The sequence below is a fragment of the Rhinoraja longicauda genome, chromosome 9 (genome assembly GCF_053455715.1).
Source record: "Rhinoraja longicauda isolate Sanriku21f chromosome 9, sRhiLon1.1, whole genome shotgun sequence".
NCBI classification, from domain to species: domain Eukaryota; kingdom Metazoa; phylum Chordata; class Chondrichthyes; order Rajiformes; family Arhynchobatidae; genus Rhinoraja; species Rhinoraja longicauda.
This window is the reverse complement of record NC_135961.1, coordinates 44,400,159-44,415,786: the sequence shown is the minus strand read 5'-3', so window position 1 is coordinate 44,415,786 and position 15,628 is coordinate 44,400,159. Positions and strand designations below refer to the sequence as shown.

General features: G+C 46.4%; 1 protein-coding gene across 1 annotated transcript in view; it reads left to right on the top strand.

The window, feature by feature from the left end:
- The window catches only part of adss2 (adenylosuccinate synthase 2), a 612,379-nt gene that overhangs the window by 457,829 nt on the left and 138,922 nt on the right, over positions 1 to 15,628 (top strand). The window lies entirely within an intron of this gene.

The window sequence follows — 15,628 nt, the reverse complement described above, 5'->3', positions numbered from 1 at the left end:
GCGATCCAGGGTAAGGAGGGTAACGTCGGGACCCCAAAGGTTACATTGCCTCTGGACCTGAGGACCGTCCAAGCTCAGGATCCTGCTTTAAAAGCCGTCCTCAGAGCTGTTAGTGAAGGCGAGCAGGTAGAGGGTCTGTACGGTAAGGCGACCCTCTCCGTAAAAGAAGGCATGCTCTTCCATGCCGAACAGTGGGTTGTGCCACAGCAGCACAGGAGGGAGTTCCTCCAGCTGGCACATGAGGGTCCAGGGGCAAGGCACCCCGGACCGGAGGTTACGTGGCAGCGGGTAGAGCAGGCGGGATGGTGGTCGGGGCTTAGGGACGAGGTCCGTGAGTTCTGTGCCAGCTGCCTCGTCTGTGCTGCCAATAACCCAGACCCCCAGAAAAGGAAAGCGCCCATGGGACACATCAGGAGGGTGGAGGAACCATGGCAGTCGATCCAGATCGACTACATCGGGCCCTTGCCCACCACCCAAGGAGGCTATAAGTATTGCCTCGTCCTCATTGACGTGTTCACAAAGTGGGTGGAGGCTTTCCCCTGCAAGGCAGCTACGGCACTGGGTACTGCTAAGATCCTGGTCCGGGAGGTGTTCTCACGGTGGGGGCTCCCTCGTTTTGTGGAGTCCGACCAAGGGAGTCATTTCACCGGATAGGTAATGCAGAACACCCTCATGCTCCTGGGCATTGAGGGGAAGTGGCACGTAGCCCACAATCCCCAGTCATCAGGGATTGTGGAGCGCATGAACCGGACACTGAAAGAAAGATTGAGGAAGGAGGCTATGGGGCTCGCCCCAAAAATGGGCGGAGGTCCTGCCCCTAGTCCTCATGGGGATCAGGGCCAGCCAGTCTAAGAGCACGGGATATTCCCCATACGAGCTGATGACTGGCAGGGTTATGCGCACTCCCACCCATGTTCTGGCCCCGGTGCTCACGGAGGGTCAGCTCGAAGAGGTTAAGAGGGACAGGTTTGTCCAGAACCTCTTCGAGCATCTGAAGCAGGTCCACGGGCAGGCGGCTGGGAACATGGGAAGGCAGCACCTGGGCAACAAGCTGTTGCTGGAGCCGCGCAAGCAGCAGGAGTGGGAGGTAGGAGAACTGGTAATGGTTCGGAACTACGCTAGGGTAGGTAGTTTCGAACCACTTTACACGGGTCCCTACAGCATTGTAGATAAAGCCAGCCCCATGGTCTACGCCGTGAAGATGCCCCGGCGGATTAAGTGGTTTCATATCAATCAATGTAAATTGTGCAGGCCGGGAGCACAGGGGTCAACCACAGGGGCCAGCCCTGTGAGTGGGGACTCACAGCCAAGGATGAGGCAGGTCACGCAGACAGGCAAGGTTGCCTGCGTGAGGGGGGAGGACATTCTCCAGGAATGGAGGGTCTCGCGTTTTGGGTGGGATTCAGATGAGGAAGAGCCTGATCAGCTCGACCAGGGGCTGGATCCCATTACGGAGGAGTCGGAGTCGGAGGGGGACGACAGTAACGTCCCCGACTCAAGCACCAGGAAGGCGGGGGTAGCGGGCGGAGGCTCACCACCTGTAGGTACAGGCAGGGTGAGGCCGGATGCCGCGGGTATACCCAGCACCGAGGGGGCAGAGCTGGATGAGGTGGGGCCAGGGTCGGCAGCTGCGGGGGGTACCCGAGCTGCGGCACAGCAGGAACCGGTCCTCAGCCAGGCTGTCCAGGGGGCAGTGCCTAAGGTGACTCTCCGTAGGTCTAGCAGGGGACCCCAACCTAGAAAGTTTTGGACAGAGGTCAATCACGCCCCGAGGTACCGGAGCCAAGTGAGGAGGAGGGTGCTAACGTTTCAGAGGAGGTTTAGCCACCGACAGGCAGCGACAGGCTGCGGAGGAGCCGCAGGAGACGACCCGCTGCAGCCCTGACAGGGATTAGCTGAGCTGCCCTGGGAAGGCGGCGCTGTATTATATTTTAGATAGATAAGGATTAGGTAATATAGATATGTTTTGTGGGGATAGTTGTAAATAAAGTTGATGCGTCCAGGATGTGTGGGTGTGGGGTGCAGGCTGGGGGTCAAGAGACCCGCCCGCAGAGGCGTTAACAAAGCCAAGCGCTCCCCAAGAGGCTGGCTATACCATATTTCTTTATCTGTTTTTCTGGAGCGGAAGGAGGCACTCGTATGGTGGATCGTTGCCACGGCGATCGGATGTGGGTGGGCCTATCGGGGCCGCACCAAGGACATCATCATTTACGGCTGCTCCGGGGACACGGCTCCCATCGTGACCGATGGGACTGGAAGGAGAGAAGCGGAGGAGACCGCAGTTCACTTCCATGAAGGCCGGTGGCCGGGGTGGCTGGGATCGAACTCTTCAGAGTATTCCGGCGCCTCAGGCTTTGCTTATCGGGACACTTCGTTATTGTGCCCGAGAGTCAAGATCATCGCCCAAAAGATCAGCGCCACCGTTGGCAAAAGGATCTGCCTGGTATGCACGGGGAAGGTCCCCGCGAGCAGGCGGTGGTGGCTGAGGAAAACGAGCAGGACAATGGCCAACTCCACTGTTGAGTGGGAGAGACTTGACAATGACACTCACAGGACTATTTCTGGGACTAAAGAACAGTTGAGTGTGTGTTGGGACAAATGGTGGGAACCGGATGAGGGGATCTATATGTGTATGTGGGGTTCGAGGTATCGCTGACGTGCGGGTGGGCGAGCAGGACCCAGCCGCAAACTGGTAGAAGGACGGGCCCCTCCGCACCGAGTAAACTGTGTTTTTGTATTGTCCTCTTCGAATTTGTATCAAGAGTGATTGTGAAGGAATGTACAAAATGTATCGTTTTGCTGTTGTGTTGTTTTCATGTCCTACATTAAAGCTGACACCAGTAGGAGGATGGCGGAGGCATCGGCCTGGGACAAGGTGTAGGTGTATATGTCTGACATGAAAATGTACATACTTGTAATATAGTTTTGCCCGGGACACGGGCAGTAAGGGTCAGCCTAAAAGATGGGGACTGTACGTTCGCAATGGAACACTAGTTTAGTTAAAACCTCAGGGGTCTGGATGTGGAGAATCGGGAAAACATTGCTCAACCACATTATTTAATTGATTCGATAAGCTGGGGTTATGCAAATCAACAGGAGGGACTGTAAGATTTGAGAAGTTTTCCCTCATTCTGAAAGCAACAAAAAAACAAAGAGCTGCAGTTTGGACATTTTAAACGGGAGACTGGGGCTGATAGCGGAGAAAGGCTGCGGTCAGTTTTCCAAGGGACCAGCCACAAAAGCAAAAACCTTACAGCCCAGTCTCTAGGTTTCTGCAAAGCCATGGCCAGAACAATGGATGGATATTGGCCATGCAGAAACCTGCGAAACCAGGTCGAAGTCCAGACACTGGGGCGCTGACATCAGCGTACTCACAATGCCCCAAGCCGACCTACACAGTTAATCTCGTTAAGGGGGCACAATAGCCCATAGAAAACTACCTGGTAGGTGATGGGAAACCAGTTAAACCCATCACCTCGCAACGAAATACCAATTAACACCGTCTGGCCATCCCCGGTACCCCCGGACATAAGCGCAGATCAGAGAGAAAACTCATACATATCTTTTTAAACAAAGAGATCCCAAGATCTGGCGGGAGATAGGACGGGTCAGAATAGTATAACTGGCCACGACTTTTGGGTTTTAAACTCACGCAAGAAGGAAGTCAAACGGATGCAGGAGGAAGAAAAGACAGGCAAGAAGAAGCGAAGTGCAAGAGAGATGAACCGGCACGCAACTCGAGAAGAAATACTGCAAGAAAACCTGCAAGGAACGCAAGAAACGGAAGGAAGAAACTCAGGGGACAAGCACGACCCTCACGGAAAGCAGCGGAGAAGCAGCACGAACAGCAAGTAACCCCAGTAATAGCCCCATGGTGAGCATGTACCCCGATCCTGCATATCCTGGACATAGTTTAGTGTAGAGGGGAGGGTGGTTTGAATAAACGTGGGTGTGTAAAGGAATATGTGTTGGTCAATTTTGCGATGTGTCGTACGTTCCCCATCTTACAGTCGTGTATATGTCTTGTAGAACTGTGCGTTTTAGAATTCAGAGTAAAAGTATTCATGTATATGTCTTGTAGAACTGTGCGTTTTATGATTCATAGTCAAAAGTATTCATGTAATTCGGTATGTGTCTTATAGATATGTCTTATAGAACTGTATAAGTATTCATGGACAATAGTCCCAAGCGCTCAATAAAAGCCTTTTCCATTTAAACCCTGGTCTTCAAATCTGGTCTGGTTGAATTCTTCTGCACTATAAACGCTCCTGCATCTAAGTCCAGTGTCTAGAACCGTTGGGGGTGAGTGGGTCGAACCACTCACGGGGAACCAGTGTGCGCGGCCTGGTCAAGGGATCAGAGCAAGGCACGGGGACCTTAGGTCGGGCGAAAGCTCGGCGCAGAAAACCCCTTACACCACTGAGTTAGTCCATCACTTTGTGTCGATCTTCGGTATAAACCAGCATCTGCATTTCCTTCCTACACTGCTTTATTGTAAGAATTGATCGTACAGGTTTCCATTGCAAGCTGAAGGAGAGGAATACTCATTAAATGGAGCAATATTAAACACCAATGGTAGACATTTGGACACATTTAGATTTGCTAATAGAGATCCAGACAGACTTGCATTTACACTGAAGTTCTGGATCCAACTCCTGCTCTAGAGATTTGAATACAAAATATTCAAATGGAATACTAACAGACTCTTTCCACATTGGACAAAATGTGATAAAATGACACTTGGAAGCAGTGTGATCTTTGAGGAGAATAATAATGCCCTTCAAGGAAAAACAGGTAGATTGGTTGAATGGGTAAATAGGGGTAGACTACGAAAAGGGTGATGCCCACAGCCGTGAAAAGAGTACTGAGATTTTATGCTCTGCCCGATGACCATTGAGGTAATGATGCAGATACAATGTGCTTGGCAATTTCCTTCCGAAGGAAGCTGTACATTTCCCATATATGCAAACTGCTGCATTGCTGTTCCTAACATTATTGTTAATTTCAGGGTTTTTTGTGGGGATCTTTTTGGATTGTTTACTCTGGAGCACCAGAGCCTGGAGGAGACCGGATAGAAGTTTAGAGAATTATGTGAGGCATACATCGGGTGGAGAGTCAGAGCCTTTCTCTGAGGGTAGAAATGTCCAACAAAGTGTTTGAGGTGTGTGTTGGAAGAGGGGGGGGGGGGGGGAGGGGTAGGGAAGGAGGTTTTTTAGACATTTGTGGGGCAAGTTTTCTTTTTTTCCATAGTAATGGTGCTTGTTTAGTCCAACCAAAAATCGTAAAATCCAATGTTTTTGCATCAATAAGTAATAATTAGGAAGGGGTCCATCTTCCCCCAAGTTATTCAAAATGATCTATTTCAGGAAATGGCAAACTGTCAACTTCACAAGCATTCATGGATCTCAACAAAAGGGTGATACCGTGGCACAGCTGGTAGGGTTGCTGCCTCACAGCACCAGAGACCTAAGTTCGATCCTGACCTTGGGTGCTGTCTTTGTGGACTTTGCTCCTTGTGATCACATGGGTTTCCTCCGGTGCTCTGGTTCCCTCCCATTTCCCCAAAACATGCAGGCTTGTAGGTTAACGGGCCTCTGTAAATTGCCCCGAGTATGTCGGGAATGAATGAGAAAATGGGATAACATAGGACTCGTGTGAAATGGTTTACTTGGGCTTGGTGGGCTGAGGGACCTGTTTCCATGCTGTATCTCTAAACCAAACTAAATACATGTGGTATCTAGAAAGAGTGGAAACTCCTCAGTTTCATCCTCGCATTAATTGGCATGCAAATACCATACCATAAGATAATTTATTCAGGTAATGATACCACAGTTGATTCATTCTTTCCCTTGTCGTTGTCCTGCCAACAGTTTCTGCAAAATTCTTCCTTGACTTTGAGATCATGACTTTGATTCCAAGCTGATCCTTTCCTTCTTCCTAAACCATGCATGACAAACTGTTTGTAAATTCCCAAAAAGCTGTCACAGCTGGGATGATAAAACAGTTACAAAAGGGGGAAGAACATGTGTCAATCTTAACTAATCCATCCAGAAAGATCCTCCATTTCCTCCAAACATCATATTGCAGAGTTACATGATACTGAAACACAGTGTTCTATAAAGTGTATCATTACAAAATTGACATTATAAATAAATCATCTATTCTTCACCATAAAAGAGAGAAACCTAGTGTTAAAACCAAAAAAATTGTAATAAGCTTTGCTGCTGTCCAGGTTTTATAAATTAGCAACATGTTTGTGCAATGTAATACGCAATTTCCACAGTTGATCATTGGAATTCTACATTTGGACAAGGAATGTGTTTACAGGATGGTAGTTCTGTATTCATACATTAACCACATTTGAATCCAGGGGTAGAATGACCCGTGTAAACTAAGAAGCCAATGTCCCATCTGTTGCTGAGTGCACCATTTGTACAGAACAACATCTCTTTTTCATAAATTAAGACATGTAGCATTCAATCCTGGTTGAAGGATGACTATATGCCATTTTTAAATTCCAAATATGTACGATTCCTTCAATTATTTCTTTCTGTTCCCAAATGACTGTTTAATTCTCTTTTATCCACCTGCAATTATGCATAAAACTGTATTGAACTGATGTTAAAGTATGTGAACTTGCAAAGTTTGTTGGCAGCAAATCATGAAATAAACTAGAAACACTCAGTGCATGGGTCCCATGCTAATTGAACGAGGTTGATTCATTACTTGATCAAACCATTAAGTTTTATTTCTGCTCCATGTTCACACAGGTACGGTGAAATATCACTCATTGAATGCTTTGTTAGGGGCGAAACCTATGGTCAGAAGGAATGCATTGTGGGGGAAGAGGATGATGGAAGGTATAATTGTGGGTTATTCAGAGTGAACAAAGGAAGCAGCTCACATTCCCAGGCAGTCACACCTAACCAAAGGAATGGACATTCAACAATAATAATAATAACAAGAATAACAGACTTGCATTTATTTTCTGGTGTTACAGACCTAGGACTTTAAGATCAATAGAGATATTCTTGGTAGCTTGCAAACAATTTCTGTTTACATAAATTCCTAAAATCAATGATTTAATTATTATTTTGTTTCTTAGTTACTTTTGTTGGCTTCTGATTGCTTATTGCTAATTATATGTTACTTATTATGCTTTGATTTTACAATGACTTAATCAGTTATCTGCTCTTTGTGCCTAACACTTTCTATTTGTAGGATATAAGGAATTACATGCTGAGCATAAATACCGGTATGAGAATCAGTTTGGCCATTTAGCTTGCTATTTTACTGTAATTTCCATGTAATGTTATGCAGGAAAAATACCATCACGTTGAAACAATATCATTTAGAGCTTTACAGTGGCATGTTGCACTGCTATTAATAGAGTCAAAGTCATACAGCACAGAAACAGGCCTGTTGGCACAACTCGTCTATGCTGACCAATATGTCCAAGCTAGTTCCATTTGTCTACATTGGCCCCATATCCCTCCAAACATATCTAATCCACGTATCTGTCCAAGTCTCTCTTAAATGCTGTTATAGAACCTACCTCAACCATCTCCTCCGGCAGTCATTCCATATACCCACCATCCACTGAATGAAAAAGCAACCCTTAGGTTCCTATTGAATCTTGCTCCTCTCACCTTTAATATGCCCAACCTTTCCATATAGCTCAGCATGCAAGTCCTGGCAACACCCTCGTAAATCTTCTTTGCACTTTTTTTCCAGCCTAATGGCATCCTTCCTGTAGCAGGTTGACCAAAACTGAATACAGTACGGCAAAGTGGCCTCACAAATTTATTGTACAATTCTTCCTTTTTCAGGGAACTATATACCAGTATTTTTAGACCATTCTGCTTAATTTCAAGTCAAGTCATTGATCATTATATGGACACGTGTAATGAGGTGCAAGTACAATGAAACATCTTGTTTGCAATGAAAAACCCACAGGTTCAATGAAAAATCTTGCTTGAAGCTGTTTCACAGACACATGTCCACAGGTTATATCAATGATTTTGATGAGAACATAAGGCAAGATGAGTAAGTTTGCAGATGAGAGTAGGTTGTATCTTAGACAGTGAAGATGGTTATCAAAGATTACAGCAGGATCTTGGTTAGCTGGGCAAGTTGTCTGAAGGATGGCTAATGGAGTTTCATGCATATAAATGTGAGGTGTGCATTTTGAAAAGTCAAACCAGGGTAGGACTTTCATAGTGAATGATACGGCCCTGGGGAGTTTGGTGGAGCAGGGGGATCTAGTAGTACAGGTACACAATTCCCTGAAATTGACCTGACAGGTAGATAGGTTGAAGAAAAGGCTTTTGGTACATAGACCTTCATCAATCAGGGTTATCTCCCACCACCCCAGTAACCATGCTCCTTTCCTCTACTTCATCCCCATTACCATCCCACAATTCCCTTTTATTGCCCTCTTTCTCCTCCCTCCTTTCCCCTCCCAGCCATATCCCTCTCTCCAGCTTTACATTTTACTCCTTCCCTCCTTAATTCTTCTTTTGTCTTCTTTTCACTTCCAGTCTTTGTCACTTATTCCACCCATTTGTCAATTAGCCCCTTCCTCACCTACATCCACTTACCACTTGTCAGACATTATTCCACCCATACCTCTCTTTTCCAGCTCCCCTCCTATTCCAATCAGTCTGAAGAAGGGTCCCGACCAAAAAAGTAATCTGCTCATTCCCTCCACAGATGCACCTTGATGCATATCTCCCGCCTGTTCTTTTCCTACCCCTCTGCCCCGCACTCTCCTTGCTAGGGCCTTCTCTCTCTCCCCACTCCTCCGGCACCAGCTTAATCCGCCCCTGGTCCTGGCAACATCCTCGTAAATTTTCTCTGCACTCTTTCCAGCTTAATGGCATCTTTCCTTTAACAGGATGATGAAAACTGACTGCAATACTCCAAATGAGGCCTTACCAACATCTTGTACAACTGCAGCATAATATTGCAACTTCTATACTCAATTCCCTTATGGATGGAGGCCAAAAACATGTCTTACTGTGATGCCACCTTCAGGGAACTATGAATATATTCTCAGAGTACTTCCACCACCACCCTCTGTTTCCTACAATGAAGCCAATTCTGTATCCAGTTAGTTAGCTCTCACTGGATGCCATGTGTTCTAATCTTCCAATGCAGGCTACCATACAGGACTTTATCAAAAGCCTTGATCTAGCCCACATAGACTACATCTACCGCCCTGCTCCCATCAATTGTCTTGCATACTGTCCATATCCATAACTATTTTAAAGCTTATAGAAATGTGACCACTCATCCCAAAGTGGTCTCCTACTGACACTTCAATACTTGCCCCGTCCAATTACCCAGAAATAGGTCAAGCTTTGCCCTCTCCCTTGTAGGGCACTCCAGATATTGCCAGAGGAAACTTTCCTAAATACACTTGACAAATTCCACTCTATCTAAGCCCTTGGGACTATGGACGTCCCAGTCTATATTGGGAAAGCTAAAATCCCCTCCTATGAAAGCCTTTAAATTCTTGCGGCTGTCTGAAATTCTGGAATATTTCTATCTCTAGTTCACATTGACTATTTGAGGCCCTATAGATCTATTTCAGCAGTGATCAACCCATTTTGGATGTTCAGCCACTCTACACCTCCATCGCCCACCAGGAAGACCTTAAAGCCCTCCGTTACTTCCTCGTCCACAGAAGCATTCAACTTCCCTCTACTAACACACCCTCAACAACTTCTCCTTTGACTCCTCCCACTTCCTCCAAGTCCAAGGCGTAGCTATGGGCACCCGCACGGGCCCCAGCTATACCTGCCTCTTTGTAGGGTATGTTGAACAATCCTTGTTCCAGGCATACATTCGCCCTATCCCCGAATTCTATCTCCGTTACATTGATGACTGCATTGGTGATACCTCCTGTACCCATGCAGAACTCATGGACGTCATCAACTTCATCACCAATTTTCATCCTGCACTCAAATTTACTTGGACCATCTTCGACACCTCCCTCCCCTTTCTTGATCTCACAGTCTCCATCAAAGGAAATAGACTATTGACTGACGTCTATTACAACCCACTGACTCCCACAACCAGTGTTGCAGTGCTAATTTTTTAGGTGCCTGAGCTGTCACTGGTGGCGGAGCGGCCGCTGTTAAATTCCCCGCTAGTTAAAATTCCCCTCTGTTTATTTTGTTTATTTTTAGAGGTGCCGGAGGGGCGTTCTGGTGAGCTCCGGCAGCACTGCACCCCTGCCCTCAACTATCTCAATTACACTTCTTCCTACCCTGATTCCTGAAAAGACTCTATCCTCTACTTCCAATTCCTCCATCTACGCCGCATCTGCGCCCAAGATGAGGTGTTCCACACCAGGACATCCGAGATGTCCTCATTCTTTAGGGAACAGGGGTTCCCCTCTCCCATCATAGACGAGATCCTCACTAGTGTCTCGTTACCCTGCAGCTCCGCCCTTGCTCTCACTCCCCCTAGTCGCAACAAAGACAGAGTCCCCCTGGTCCTTACCTTCCATCCCATCAGCCGTTGCATACAACACATAATCCTCTGAAATTTCCACCACCTCCAACGGGATCCCACCACTAGCGACATTTTTCCATCTGTTGGCCAACATTTTCTCATTGTCGGCCTTCATTGCAAGAGGATTTGAGTTTAGGAGCAAGGAGGTTCTACTGACAGGGCCCAGGTGAGACCGCACCTGGAGTATTGTGTGCAATTTTGGTCTCCTAATTTGAGGAAGGACATTTATTGCTGTTGACGGAGTGCAGCATAGGTTCACCAGGTTAATTCCCAGGATGGCGGGACTGACATATGAGGACAGAATGGGTCGACTGGGCTTGTATTCACTGGAAATTTGAAGGATGAGAGGGGATCTTAGAGAAACATATAAAATTCTTAAAGGATTGGACAGGCTAGATGCATGCAAAATGTTCCCGATGTTGGGGGAGTCCAGAATCAGGGGCCACAATTTAAGAATAAGGGGTAGACCATTTACGACTGAGATGAGGAAGAACTTATTCACCCAGAGAGTTGTGAATCTGCGGAATTCTCTGCCACAGAAGGCAGTGGAGGTCAATTCATTGAATGTTTTCAAGAGAGTTAGATTTAAGCTAAAGGAATCAAGGGATATGGGGAAAAAAACAGGAATGGGGTACTGATTTTAGATGATCAGCCATGACCATATTGAATGGCTCGAAGGGCCAAATAGCCTACTCCTGTACCTATTTTTCTATGATTCTATCTCCACCACTTTCCACCTTCCGCAGAGACCGTTCCCTCTGCAACGCCCTGGTTAACCCATCCCTCTCCACCCAAATCACTCCCTCCCCAGGTACCTTCCCCTGCCACCGCAGAAGATGCAACACCTGTCCCTATACCTCCTCCCTCGACTCTGTCCAGGGACCCCGACAGTTCTATCAGGTTAGGCAGAGATTCACTTGTACCTCCTCCAACCTTATCTGCTGTATCCGTTGTTCAAGATGTGGACTCTTATACATCGGCGAGACCAAACGCAGACTGGGCGATCGTTTCGCGGAACACCTTCGTTCAGCCCGCCTGAACCTACCTGATCTCCCGGTTGCTGAACACTTTAGTTCTCCTTTACATTCCTACACAGACCTTTCTGTCCTAGGTCTTCTCCATTGTCAGAGTGAGGCAAAACACAAATTGGAGGAACAGCATATCATATTTCGCCTGGGCAGCCTTCAGCCCAGTGGTATTAATATTGATTTCTCTCACTTCAGGTAGCTCCGGCATTCCCTCTCTCTCTATCCCTCCCCCACCCAAGTCGCACTACCTTCTCGTTTCCACCCTACAAACAGATTATAATGGCCTGTTTCCTTTATCATCATTACTTTTTTGCATATCTTTCATTCATTGTGCTTTATCAATGAAGCACATCATCATCCCTATCTCTCGTTTCCCTTATCCCTAACCAGTCTGAAGAAGGGTTTCGACCCAAACGCCACCCATTCCTTCTCTCCAGAGCTGCTGCATGTCCCGCTGAGTTACTCCAGCTTTTTGTGTCTAACCCATTTTTATTTATGATCATCACCCATATAGCCTCAGTGGACAATCCCCAAGCAATGTAATCTCAGACTACTGCAATGATGTTCTCGTGAAGCAATAAAGGAATTTCCCTCTTCATTTACCTTCACATCTATCTTGGCTGTAGCACCTATATTCTGGAACATTAAGCTGCCAGATCTGTTCCTCCCTTAGCCAGGTTCCGTAATTAGTCTAATTTTGTTTATTATTGTCACGTGTATCGAGGTACAGTGAAAAGCATTTATTTGCATGCAATCCTGTCAAACAAAAAACTAAACATGAATACAATCATCCACAGTGCATAGATAAAGGATAAACTGTACAACATTCAGTGCAAGATACAGTCCGATTAAAGTTCAAAGGTCTCCAATGAGGTAGATGAAAGGTCTAGCTGATGAGAGCACCGTTCAGTTAACATAGAAACATAGAAAATAGGTGCAGGAGTAGGCAATCCGGCCCTTCGAGCCTGCACCGCCATTCAATATGATCATGGCTGATCATCCAGCTCAGTAACCTGTACCTGCCTTCTCTCCATACCCCCTGATCCCTTTAGCAAAAAGGGCCACATCTAACTCCCTCTTAAATATAGCCAATGAACTGGCCTCAACTACCTTCTGTGGCAGAGAATTCCACAGACTCACCACTCTCTGTGTGAAGAAATGTTTTCTCATCTCGGTCCTAAAAGACTTCCCCTTTATCCTTGAGTCGATGAATAGGAATCTGACATAGGTGTCCTTGTTATCCAGGTGTTCCAGGGATGAGTGTGGGGCCAAGGAGATGGCATCAGCTGTGGACCTGTTGTGGTGGTATGTGAATTGCAGTGGATCGACGCTGCTTGATAGGCTGGATTTCATGTGTGCCACAACCAGCCTCAGCTAATTGCAATAACGTCCCAGTTCCACATACCTATCCATAGCCTGAGTTCATCTGCTCTAATGGTCAGGGCTCTTTCATTGAAATAAATGCAATTGAATCCAACCATCTTTGCTCACACCCTGTCATGTCCTCAGTGTTGCAGTGGTCATTTTTTAGGTGCTGGAGCTGTCACTGGTGCCAGAGCGGCCGCTGTTAAATTCCCCGCTAGTTAAAATTGCCCGCTGTTTATTTAGGCTTTTTTTTACAGATGTGCCGGAGCAGCGCTCCAGTGAGCTCCGGCAGCGCTCCAGTGAGCTCCGGCAGCGCTCCAGTGAGCTCCGGCAGCGCTCCAGTGAGCTCCGGCAGCGCTCCAGTGAGCTCCGGCAGCGCTCCAGTGAGCTCCGGCAGCGCTCCACCCCTGCACGTCCTGCCTGTCTTGTCTACTGAACCTGCTGCCATTGAGTTCTGTATCAACTTTCAGCCTCTCACCACCACACTACTACATTGGATCCTGTCCCCCTGCCAATCCAGTTTAAAACCTCCCTAGTAGTACTTGAAAAACCTACCCCATATTGATTCCCTTCGAATTCAAGCGCCATCTGTCCCACTTGTTCAAATCTCCTCTGCCACAGAAGAGATTCCAATTGTCCATCAATCTGAGACCATGCCCTTGCACTAACTCCTCAGCCACACATTCATCTGTCCTATCTCCCTATTCCGACCCTAACTAGCACTTGGCACTAGGAGTAATCCAGAGATCACTGGTCTTGATGTCCTGCTATGAAGCATTTGCCTCACTCCCTATATTCACTCTATATGACCTCATCCCTTTTCTTCACGATGTTACTTGTGCTGATGTACATTGTGGTTTCAAGCTGTTCACCCTCCACCTTGAGAATGTTCAACAGTACCTCCAAGACATCCTGCATCCTGCCACCAGGGAGGCAACACACCATCCTGGAGTCCTGTTTGCGGCCACAGAATCTCTTGTCAGTAACTGTTGAGTCTCCTATGAATACATCCCAGTCTGAGGGTCACAATAGTAGCCAAAAGGCCGTACTTCTTTTCAAGGGGAATGGCCACAAGGAATTCCTGTACTTTCTTCACTCACTTGCCCGCCTGCACCTTGGGTGTGACCATCTCACTGTAACTCCTAACTATGACATTCTCACTCTCCCGGACGATCCTGAGATTGTCCAGTTGCAGCTCCAGTTCCATTGCACAATCTATCAGATGTTCCACACTTCCCACAGATGTAGTCCTCGGGGACAATGAAAATTTCCCTGACTTCCCACATCCTGCAGGAGGAGTATACCAATACTCTAACTGCATCCCCACTGCACTAAGACTAAAGAATAGTTACCAAAAAAAACTTACCTTATCTTGCTGGCTCATTAAAATCTGTTCAGCCTCCTCACTGAAACCTCTCGACTCAGAGCATCAACACTTACCCTCAGTCACAGCACTGCACCTCAACGCACAGCCTCTCCCAAAACAGCCAAGCCCGATTGGCTGCTCTGTTTGTGCCTGCCTTTCTTTTATACACCGCTTGGAACAGCCTTTCCCAGACATGCCGCCACGAATAAAATACTGGCAGGCCACGACGTGTACGGGGGGAAGCAAGGAAGCCGCCGAGCTCAATCTCGAAGACTGGAGATTCGAGGAGGAGGGAGCCTCTGGCCATGATAGAGCTGGTAGGAGAGGTACTGAGGTATTGCCTCCAGCACCTTTAAGATCAGCTGCAGAATTTGCCCCCAGGATACAAAGGCGATCAGGCAAGGGACGTCCATTCGCGGGCCGTGCTGGGCGAGGGTGACGGAGGAGGCCCTGCAGCCGCCTGGGACTTGCTTGGATTGGGACTGAGCGCATGGACAGAACTTTGGACATTTTGTAAGTGGGGCCAAAATATGGCAACTCATATATGTGAGATCTATGCTAAAAGAATTTCACTGTGCAGTGCACACTTGACAATAAAGCATCGTTGAAGCATTGAACACTAACGGCCGTGTTTTAAATCTCCTGTGCTGCTCCTCCTATCAACTTCTCACACATATGTGAAATTATCCCTTTCTCACCCTATTATTACCCTATCATGACATTTGACATTGGCCTCAAGCGTGCGGTCACTTGAATGGAAGTGCTAGAAGGGATGTCCTTGTAGTTACATAGCATCAGTAATATTGTATCTCATGGATACTTGCAGCAACTTTGAAAGATATGTAAACTAATATGCATCAAGTAATGTTGTTCATTATTTTACTAAGATGGGAGAATTATGGAAAGTGCTACTGTGCAGCTACATTATTGATGCAGAAACAAAGTGAATCCTGATCAGAAATAAACAATATATATATATATATATATATATATATATATATATATAATATATCTATATATCAATATATGCACAAATTGGATTTTAATTTATTTATTTGACATGTAACTCATTTAAGCACAATTAGGGATGGACTGTAAAAGTCAGCATTATCATCGATACTTATACCCTGTGAACAAATAAATAAAAGAAAATTTTAAATTACTTGCATCGATTACAGTTTTAGGAATAAATTTCAAGAATAAAATCAATCGCTGGAAATTAAATTACCTTGTGTATTCTGATTGTCTTGTTGTGGGAATTAATTATTCTACACAACTCTGTACAATTGCATATCCGGGGCAACAACAATAGCATAACAATGGGCTGCGAGATCTGAACTCATGTATT